At 47.4% G+C, this 11,695-nt stretch overlaps 1 pseudogene; it reads right to left on the bottom strand.

Moving 5' to 3' along the window:
- LOC123067639 (probable leucine-rich repeat receptor-like protein kinase IMK3) overlaps positions 1 to 11,439 on the bottom strand; it is a 26,250-nt pseudogene extending 14,811 nt beyond the window's left edge.
- Between the last annotated feature and the right edge of the window lie 256 nt (positions 11,440 to 11,695).

Below are 11,695 nucleotides of genomic sequence, written 5' to 3'. Positions count from 1 at the left end.
CGGTCCGCGCCTGCCAGATGCGCCGCCGCCGCCGCGGGATCTGGTCACCGCAGGCCAGATCCGCGCCTCCACCGCGTCCCCGCGCCGTCCCCTCGCCTCCTCCGCGGATCCCACGTCCCCGCGCCCCCTCGTCGTCGCCGGAGCACCGCCGTAGCTCGCCGGAGTTCCTCTCCGGTTGGATCCAGAGAGGATGGACCAGATCCACCAGTCCCCGATCCAAACGCCCGTGCCCCGTCCCGGATCTCGTCGTCCCGTTTTCGTCGGTATAAAATTCCACCAAGTCCGGAAATATTTTGACATTATCATGCCATGTTCATCGCATCATATCTCCATGCCTACTACTCCGTTTTGTGCGTGCAATATGTCAAATTTTTTGCCTCAACAAGTACTTCATTTCATTCCATTGCATCATGTTCATTTGAGCTCATCTTGATGCCTGAATCATCATTGCAAGAGTGCTATATGATGTTGTCTGCTGTCTGTTAACAGAACATGCTCTTTTGTCATTTTTGCCATGTTTGATGTGTGCATCTTATGAGGTTGATGTCTACATGCGTTTTGAACTATAACATGCCATATTTACATAGGTGCTTACCATGTATTTTTTTGATCAATGTGGTGACTAGCACAAGCATGCAAATTAGGCCTCATGATGTTTTGTGATTTTAGTCCCTGTTCTGCTGTTATTTTGATGCCATGTAAACTTGATGCTACAGAGAGATCTAAGCATATTTTGAGATACTTCAGTAAGGATGTTTTGAACATATGGTTATTCTATATCTATTCATGCCCCTGTTTGCAATTATGGAGTAGTCTAGCATGTCATTTTCATGCTCTACTTTTGCTACAAAATGTTTCCTGGCAGATTGTTTACATATTCAATTTTGCCAAGGTTGTTGTAGTTGATCCTTGCATGCTATGAACTTGTTCTTGCCTTGGTTTGTTTCATAAACATGTCTTATTGATGATGCTATGCTTATCTTGTCATCAATGACTTGTGGTGAGTGAATCAAGCTTGTTAAGTAGGGTACTTGCTGTTACTGTTTTGCTAGGCTGAATCTGTTATTTCGTGATGCTATGTAAACCTGCTGCTACAAGTCATTCTATGCATAATCTGGAGATGTTCACTAAGGGTCTTTTGTTATACATGTCATGCTATATCCATCCATGTCCCTGGTTGCATTTATGGCTTGCTGTAGATTGTTGTAATCTTGCTCCAAATTTGCTAAATAATGTTGTTGTCAGCCTGTTAACATTAAGTTCAGTTGTTGACATGATTGTTGTTAGTGATCCATGCATCCTATGGACTTGCTCTTGCCATGCTTAGCTTCATAAACATGTCTTCTTACTGTTGGTTGCCTTGCCATGCCATGTATTGCTCTGTGGTGATCTGTACAAGCTCACCAACATGCCTACTTATCGTTGTTCCTGCCATGTTTGCATCTGTCATATAACTCGCTATGTTTACATGGGTGCCATCATATCTTCTGATCCTTTTTGTCCCTTGGTCAGTAAGGGACTTTTGTTCTATGCATTTAGTAGATTCATGCCGTGCCTTTGTTTGCCATGATAAGTTCTTGTAACATTTTGTTTGATAGCTCTAAGCATTGCAACCTGATGTTATTTTCTGCAAAGTCTGAAACTATTATTATTTGCAATCTTTCCATGTGTGTTTGAGCATGTTCTAGTGATTTCTGGAGATAGCTCAGTGTTCATGTTTTATTATGCTTTACCTGTACATCATGCCCATGTCTTTTGTTATTATGTTGGGGTGCTGTAACATGTTGTTTTGGTGCTTGCAATATGCCTAGTTGCTGTTTTGGACAAATTGTTGCTATAACTTGTTTCATGTGTGTGTGTTGAACCGTTGCTCCGTTTTGGGTGTGCTCTATATGAAACTTGCTTGATTTTACATATAGTTTCATATTATCATGTTGCATCCATGTTTTGAGGTGCTTTCTTGTTGTTTGTATGCATTTTGCATCAATGCCATGTTTAACTTGTGTTGCTCATATCTTCTAGGCCGTAGCTCTAAATCTAATGAACTTTATATGTAACTTGACTAGAATCTCGTGTAGATCATCTTGGTGCATCTTAACTTGATGTTTAACAACTTAAACATAAGGTTTATTCATATCTAGACCAACTTCGAAATTTGCAAATGAGGACTTACCGGAATTGTTATATGTTGTTCCTGGCCTCATTTAAACTTGCCTTGATGTGTTGCTCTTGTTTGCATCATCTCTTGCCTTGAGTAGCTTCATGTAGTCTTGTTTTGCATCATACTTGGTTGAGCATCATGCCTTGTTCATGTGTGGTGTGTTCACTATGTTGTGTGCTTCTTCTCGATAGTTCCTGTTTCGTTGCGGTCGTGACGATTCGTTCGTCTACGCTTGGTTTGGCTTCATCCGTTCGTCTTCTTCATGGACTCGTTCTTCTTCCTTGCGGGATTTTAGGCAAGATGACCGCTACCCTGGATCTCACTACTATCATTGCTATGCTAGTTGCTTCGTTCTATCGCTTTGCTGCGCTACCTATCGCCTGTTTATCAAGCCTCCCAAATTGCCATGAACCTCTAACCTTTGACACCCTTCCTAGCAAACCATTGCTCGGCTATGTTACCGTTTTGCTCAGCCCCTCTTATAGCATTGCTAGTTGCAGGTGAAGTTGAAGATTGGTCCATGGTGGACAGGATTATGTTGGGATATCACAATATCTCTTATTTAATTAATGCATCTATATATTTGGTAAAGGGTGGAAGGCTCGGCCTTATGCCTGGTGTTTTGTTCCACTCTTGTCGCTCTAGTTTCCGCCATACCGGTGTTATGTTCCCGGATTCTGCATTCCTAACGCGGTTGGGTGATTTATGGACCCCCTTGACAGTTCGCTTTGAATAAAACTCCTCCAGCAAGGCCCAACATTGGTTTTACCATTTGCCTCACCTCCACCTACATTTCCCTTGGGAGTAATTAACCCAAGGATCATCTTTATTATAGCCCCCCCAGGCCAGTGCTTGTCTAAGTGTTGGTCCGAACTAGAGCCCTTTGCAGCGTCCCCTCGGGGAAACTTGAGGTCTGGTTTTAGTTGTACGGATTGCTCATCCGGTGTTGCCCTGAGAACGAGATATGTGCAGCTCCTATCGGGATTGTCGGCGCATCGGGCGGCTTTGCTGGTCTTGTTTTACCATTGTCGAAATGTCTTGTAAACCGGGATTCCGAGTCTGATCGGGTCTTCCTAGGAGAAGGTATATCCTTCGTTGATCGCGAGAGCTTGTCATGGGCTAAGTTGGGACACCCCTGCAGGGTATAATCTTTCAGAAGCCGTGCCTGCGGTTATAGGCAGATGGGAATTTGTTAATGTTCGGTTGTAGATAACTTGACACCAGATCCGAATTAAAATGCATCAACCACGTGTGTAGCCGTCATGGTCTCTTTTCGGCGGAGTCCGGGAAGTGAACACGGTTTCTGGGTTATGATTGACATAAGTAGGAGTTCAGGATCACTTCTTGATCATTGCTAGCTTCACGACCGTTCCGCTTGCTCTCTTCTCGCTCTTATTTGCGTATGTTAGCCACCATATATGCTTAGTCGCTGCTGCAGCCTCACCACTTTACCCCTTCCTTTCCCATTAAGCTTTGCTAGTCTTGATACCCATGGTAATGGGATTGCTGAGTCCTCGTGGCTCATAGATTACTACAACAACAGTTGCAGGTACAGGTTATGCGATGATCATGACGCGAGAGCGATGCTTGCTTGTTTGGAGTTCTTCTTCTTCTTCTTCGATCAGGGGATAGGTTCCAGGTCGGCAGCCTGGGCTAGTAGGGTGGATGTCGTTCGAGTTTTTATTTGTGTTTCATCCGTAGTCGGATGATGCTCTTATGTATTGTGATGATGTATTCATGTGGCATTGTATGCCTTATGTATGTATCCCCATCTATTATGTAATGTTGATGTAATGATATCCACCTTGCAAAAGTGTTTCAATATGCGGGTCTATGTTTGGTGGGACCTTCGAGTTCCTTTTGGATAGGGTCGCATATTGGGCGTGACATTGGCAATCGAACCTGGGAGGACACCGGTGAGGAGATTACTGCTGGCATCGAAGGACTGCAGCATGAGGCAGCAATCGATCTCCGGAGGGACGGTGCCGGAGAAGCGGTTGTTGAAGAGGTAGAGGCCGTGGAGGTCGGGGAGGAAGCCGAGCGAGCTCGGGAAGGCCCCGACGATGGCGTTGTCGTGGAGGCTGAGGCGGCGGAGCCGGGTGAGCTGGCCGAGCCACGGCGCGGAGAGGGTGCCTGCCAGCCCGTGCCATGGGAGCGTGATGGTGGCGACGTTGCCGTTGACGCACTTGATCCCCGTCCACGCGCCCGAGCAGGCGCCGCCGAGGTCGGTGGCTTTCCAGGAGTGGAGGAAGCCGCGGGGGTCGGAGAGGTCCCCCTTCATGACCTGTGCAGGCCCTGCCGGTCCACCTCGCTAATGACGACGCCGTCCCCGGCGGGATGGTGGTCGTGGGCGGCAGCGGCCGGCGACGGGAAGAGGACCAGGGTGCGACCATGTGTGCGCTCGGTCTGACCATGTCATGCTGTTTTGCAAAAAAGCCCTTAGATGGACTAGTATTCACCGAAGGAACGACCAGGTGGCGGTCAAAGCTAGTTGGCGGTCGCTGACTCGGCCAAGTCAGCAAATACGTACACAAAATCGTATACATGGACCAAAGTGAACCCCTAGCGCAAGTACTTGGACCGTAGTTCGTGTATTTTGAAGTAGTGGTACTAATGTGTCATCTGGCTCAAGTTTGGTGACCTAGAGTGAATTTTTCTCTTAACAGAAACAACAGGAATGCCCACAATAGGTCTATGTTTATCTTTAGTATTGGGTTTAGCATTCCTGGCAGCTTCATCACAGAAATATATAACATGCCCATCAATATTATAAACCAAGAGTTCTTTAACCATAGAAATAGTAGGTTCAACTTTAATTTGTTCAGGGGGTGTAGGTGTTCTAGTATAACTCTTATGAACCACAGTTGAAGCTTTAGCATGATCCTTTATTCTAACAGGAAAAGATGGTTTCTCAATATAAGTAGTAGGAACAATAGGATCAACATTATAAGTAATATTTTCTTCTTCAACTTTAATAGGTTCTACTACTTTCACTTCAATGGGAGGATGATATTTAAACCACTTGTCCTTAGGGAGATCAACATGAGTAGAAAATGATTCACAGAAAGAAGATAATATCTAAGAGTGAAGTCCATATTTAGTGCTAAAATCACGAAAGTCATATGTATCCATAAAAGATTTAATACAATCAAACTTAAGGTTTATACCTGACTCCTTACCTTCCTGAGTTCCCAATCTTCAAAGTTGCATTTAATTCTTTCCAATAAGTCCCATTTGAATTTAATAGTCTTCATCATAAAAGAACCAGTATAAGAAGTATCGAGCATGGATCGATCATTATGAGAAATCCGAGCATATAATTTTTGAATAATAATTTCTCTTGAGAGCTCATGATTGGGGCATGAATATAACATTAACTTCAGCCTCCCCCAAGATTGAGCGATACTTTCTCCTTCACGAGGCCAAAAATTATATATATATAATTCTGATCATAATGAACCAGATGCATAGGATAAAACTTCTGATGAATTCCAATTTCAATCGGTTATAGTTCCATGATCTAGTATCATCACATAGCCTATACAATGTCAATGCCTTTCCCTTCAAAGATAAAGGGAAGACCTTCTTCTTGAAAACATCCTCGGGCATACCTACAAGCTTAAATAATCCACAAACTTCATCCACATATACTAGGTGCATATCAGGATGTAATGCTCCATCTCCTGCATAAGGATTAGCTAGCGGTTTCCCTATCATACCTGAAGGAATTTCATAGTAAATATTTTCAGTATGTGCAACAGGTTGAGTGGCAACTCTTTGCTCTTCTGGTTGAGATGAAGATACCCCGAACAAGCCCCTCAAAGGATTATTTTCCATAGTAACAAGTGACAGTAAATTTCAGCACACTATGTAAATGTTTCCTTACCAAATTCCACTAACCAAAGGTGCTTCACTCCCGGAAACGGCGCTAGAAAAGAGTCCTGATGACCCACAAGTATAGGGGATCTATCTAGTCCTTTCGATAAGTAAGAGTGTCGAACCCAATGAGGAGAAGAAGGAAATGACAAGTGGTTTTCAGCAAGGTTTTCTCTGCAAGCACTGAAAATATCGGAAACAGGTAGTTTTGTGATAAGATAATTCGTAACAGGTAACAAGTAACAAAAGTAAACAAGGTGCAACAAGATGGCCCAATCCTTTTTGTAGCAAATGACAAGCCTGGACGAACTCTTATATAAAGCAAAGCGCTCCGAGGACACATGGGAATTACTGTCAAGCTAGTTTTCATCATGCTCATATGATTCGTGTTCTTTACTTTGATAATTTGATATGTGGGTGGACCTGTGCTTGGGCGCTGCCCTTCCTTGGACAAGCCTCCAACTTATGATTAACCCCTCTCGCAAGCATCTGCAACTACGAAAGAAGAATTAAGGTAAACCTAACCATAGCATGAATCATATGGATCCAAATTAGCCCCTTACGAAGCAATGCATAAACTATGGTTTAAGATTCTGTCACTCTAGCAACCCATCATCTACTTATTACTTCCCAATGCCTTCCCCTAGGCCCAAATCATGGTGAAGTGTCATCTAGTTGACGTTCACATAACACCACTAGAGGATAGACAACATACATCTCATCAAAATATCGAACGAATACCAAATTCACATGATTACTTATAACAAGACTTCTCCCATGTCCTCAGGAACAAATGTAACTACCCACAAAGCATATTCATGTTCATAATCAGAGGAGTATTAATCATCATTAAGAATCTGAACATATGATCTTCCACCGAATAAACCAACTAGCATCAACTACAAGGAGTAATCAACACTACTAGCAACCCACGGGTACCAATTTGAGGTTTTGAGACAGAGATCGGATACAAGAGACGACCTAGGGTTTGAGAGGAGATGGTGCTGGTGAAGATGTTGGTGGAGATTGACTCCCTCTCGATGAGAGGATCAATGGTGATGACCATGGTGATGATTTACCCCTCCCGGAGGGATGTTTCCCTGGTAGAACAGCTCCGCCGAGCCCTAGATTGGTTCTGCCCAGGTTCTGCCTCGAGATGGCGGCGCTTCGTCGCAAAAGCTTCCTTCTTATTTTATTTCTAGGTCAGAACACACCATATAGTAGAAGATGGGCATCGTGGGCCTGCTAGGGGGCCCACAACGACGGAGGGCGCGCCCTCCACCCTTGTGGATCACAGGTGGCCCCCCTCTGGTGCTTTCTTCGCCCAATATTTGTTATTTATTGCAAAAAGATTCTCCGTGAAGTTTCAGGACTTTTGGAGTTGTGTAGAAGAGGTTCTAATATTTGCTCCTTTTCCAGTCTAGAATTCCAGCTGCCTGCATTCTCCCTATTCATGTAAACCTTATAAAATAAGAGAGAATAGGCATATGTATTGTGATATAACGTGTAATAACAGCCCATAATGCAATAAATATCAATATAAAAGCATGATGCAAAATGGACGTATCACTTGCCGGCAGGCACACCAAAGACGCATCTGGCCGGGTTAAGCATCATTTTTTAGATCCGGATATTTTCAAAGGTCTCTTTCAGATCATCCAACAGAGTCTCCTTCTTCCTAGACTTCACAACAGTATCATCCACATAAGCATGAACATTACGTCCAATCTGATTATGAAAACAGTTCTTGACACAACGCTAATAAGTCGCCTAGGCACTCTTGAGCCCAAAAGGCATAGACACATAGAAGAAAGCTCGAAACGGTGTGATAAAAGTCGTCTTCTCTTAGTCTTTGACTGCCATCTTGATCTGATGATAACCAAAATATGCATCCAGGAAACACAAATGCTCACAACCTGCCTTGGCATCTATGAGCGGATCGATATGGGGAAGTGCAAATAGATCAGTTGGACAAGCTTTGTTGAGGTCTGTATAATCCACACACATACGCCAAGTGCCATTTTTCTTAAGTACCAGCACCGGATTAGCCAACCACTCAGGGTGAAAAACTTCAATAATGAACCCGACCACCAAGAGCCGGGCCACCTCTTCAACAATGGCCTTACGTCTCTCTTCATTAAAACGACGAAGGAATTGCTTGACCGACTTAAATTTAGGATAAATATTGAGAGTGTGCTCAATGAGTTCTCTTGGAACACCTGGCATGTCTGAAGGCTTCCATGCAAAGATGTCCCGGTTCTCACGGATGAACTTGATGATCGCGCTTTCCTATTTTGGGTCCATCTTAGCACTGATAATGAACTATTGAGCTGAGTCGCCAGTGACAAAGTCAACATGTTTGGTATCATCTACCGATTTAAACTTCAACAAAGGGTCTTGCTCTATGGTTGGCTTCTTCAATGGAATCATGTCAGTCGAGTCAACATTATCCTTATAAAACTTAAGTTCCTTCGTAGCACAAGAAGACTCAGCGTAAGCTGCATCACCTTGATCCCATTCCAAAGCAATCTTTCTATTACCATGAACCATAATGGTACCTTTATGTCCTGGCATCTTAAGTTGTAGATACACATAACAAGGCCGTGGCATAGATTTGGCATAAGCCGACCGTCCAAATAAAGCATGATAAGGGCTCTTAATTTTGACCACCTCAAACTACAACGTCTCTGCCCTATAATCATGGTCATCACCAAAAGCCATCTCCAAGGCAATCTTACCAACTGGGTATGCCAATTTACCATGTACCACACTATGAAAGACTGTAGAAGATGACTTAAGATGTTTGTCAGTTAAATCCATATGGTGAAAAGTATGATAATAAAGGATATCGATGCTGCTGCATCCATCCATGAGCACTTTAGTAAACTTATAGCCCCCAACTTGAGGGGCTACCACTAACGCCAGCTAACCTGGATTGTCAACCCGAGGCGAGTGATCCTTGTCGGCGTTCTAGATAAGGGGGTACCCAGACTTGCCTGCCTGCGGCCCATGACGTGGCTCCATCAATGGCCTGGTACGGCCCAGCTTTAGCATCAACAACTCAAGACCCTCGCGAGGGGCCAAGCCTCGCGAGGCGGGCAACACCAAGACCTCCAAGGGGATCGGCCTCCTCAGGCTGGCTCCCAAGGAGCGGAGATTCTATGCAAGCTGCATCTCACGAGGATCGGCTGACGTGAGCTATGACGACCAAGACCAGGCGGGTGCCCGCGGGCGCAGAGTACCAGTTGCCTCTTCAGTGCAAAGGAGGCAAGCAGCGGGCGCAGAGTCCTGAGGAATCAACCAAAGGTATCCATTCTGGTGCAACAAGACCAAGACCGCCAGGATGGCAGGACGAAGGTCGTCACCGAGCCCGCCGGAGCATGACGACCATAGGCTTTTTGCACGCGAAGACCACTTTAGTCAGGATAGGTCGTAGTTGTTGTCTCCCTTCAAATTTGGCTGTTGCGGGATCCCTTCTCGCCTCCATTTGGGAAGAGGACCAAGGCCACTACAAATAGGACCTAGCCACCACCATAGAGGGGGACGGAGGAAAAAAGAGAGAAGGATGAAATCCATCAAATCCATTCCACCCTGAGGTTGTTCATCACTTTACTAGTTCTTCCTCAGCCCAAGAACTCGCCTCCTGAGGTTGTTCATCACTGTACTAGTTCTTCCTCAGCTCCTCGAGGCAAAACCACCACAATGCCGGAGTAGGGTTTTACACCGCAATGTGGCCCAAACCTGGGTATACTGTCGTGTCTCTCTTTCCCTTCGAGCTCGACTCTCCAGGCTGTGAGGAGCATGAGTTGGCAGGCTAGGTAGGTTGAGATCTTCACACGCACCCAAGAGTTTGAACCTCTCAAGGGTTTGTGGAACCCGAAATCCAACATTTGGCGCGCCGGGTAGGGGTGCGTTGGATCTTCTCTTCCGTTGATCGATCCACCAATTCTCCGACACTTCCATGGCTGACGCACATCGGGCACGTGCTGAGTGCCAGGCTACAGTCGCAGCTTGTGTTTCTCAGACGGCACCGGTGGGCGACGGCTATCCTCGCCATCCCCATCGTCTGCGGCCAACACCGCCACGGGCCCTGATGGCCATGAGCAGCAAACTTCATCGCTGCACCCCTCCGTGCGCCGCGACGGGCGCATCGCCACTCCATCACTGACTCCGGCCGCTTCGTCCTCCCACGCACATCATGGCCCGGCGAACGAACAGGCCGCACTGCTCATGGCGTGGGAGCTCCTGCGCTACCGCCTAGTCGACGATTTCTACGAGGAGTGGCTCGAATGCATCGCCGAGCTCGCCAGCACCGCCGGAGACTCTACCGCGCTGGCCCGCTCACTGCCTCAGCAGCCACCTACTGCGGGCGACGTGGCTCACGAGGCGCCTCCTCCACCTCCAGTTTAGGGCGCCATTGTCGAGCCGAGGTGGGCAGTGCCACGGTGTGACCCACAGCATCAGGTGCCTGCGCATGAAGAAGCAAGCTGTCAAGTGGTGCAGCGGACCCAAGAAGATGCACGTGTGATTCCAGCACCTCCACGTCAAGACCGTGCGCCGCCTATGGTGGTGGCGCGCGAGCACCAAGACCAGGCTCCACCACCCCGACAGGCTCCCATGACTACGGCAGGGTGTCGTGCATTCACCCCGGAGCTGTGCAACGTCATTTGGCCGGGCAAGTTCAAGCCTAACCTACCCCCATGCTACAACGACACCGCCAACCCCGCCGAGTTCCTGCAGCTCTACGCACTGAGCATCAAGGCGGCCAGCGGGGATGAGAAGATCATGGCGAACTGGTTCCCCATGGCCCTCAAGATGGTGCACGCTCTTGGCTCCTGAACCTCCCTGTGGGGTCGGTCTCCTCTTGGGATGAGATGCGCGACCGCTTCATCGCCAACTTCCAGGGCACACGCGACCACCCGCCGGACGCGGGTGACCTATGATGCATCAAGCAGCAGCCAGGAGAGACCCTGCAGAAGTACATCCAGCGCTTCAACAACGTTCACCTCAAGATCCCCAAGGTGTCAGACGAGGCCATCATCTCAGCGTTCAATGATGGCGTCCGTGACGTCAAGGTGAAGGAGGATCTCGCCCTACATGAAGACCTCTGCACACCTCTGAAGATGTTCAACATGGCGAACAAGTGTGCGACAGCTAAGGAGGCACGCCTTTCCCTCCTCGAGCTCCCGGAGGTAGACCTAGAAGACAAGAAGGCCAAGGCCAAGGACGTGAAGTGCAAGGGACCGGCTGTGCTTGTAGCCGAACCAGAGATAAAGCACGGCTGCGATCACCCTGAGTCATCCAAGGGAAGCCGTCTGTACTACGTCTTCCACAACGTGCACAGCCACAACACCAACGACCACCAGGAGCTCACGGCCCTCTGTGATGGGCGCCTCGGTCATTGCCCCGAGCGCAACAATCGTGGCTACGGTTGTGGACGTGGCCGAGGTGGAGGACGCTGGGATGGCCGCGACCACCGTAAGGAGTGGCACGACCAGCCTCGAAAGGACCACTGGTAGGGCCAGCCTCACGAGGGCGCCTGGAGGGACCAGCCTCACGAGGATCGGCCTCAGGGCAATGTTGGTCTTCCCCCGCTGCCTCCGCCGCCAAGAAGGAACGAAGACCACCACTACGACGAGGGGCAGGGGGCTTCCAAGA

This window comes from Triticum aestivum, chromosome 3B (assembly GCF_018294505.1).
Source record: "Triticum aestivum cultivar Chinese Spring chromosome 3B, IWGSC CS RefSeq v2.1, whole genome shotgun sequence".
Taxonomy (NCBI): Eukaryota; Viridiplantae; Streptophyta; class Magnoliopsida; order Poales; family Poaceae; genus Triticum; species Triticum aestivum.
This window is presented reverse-complemented; position numbering and strand designations above follow the sequence as displayed.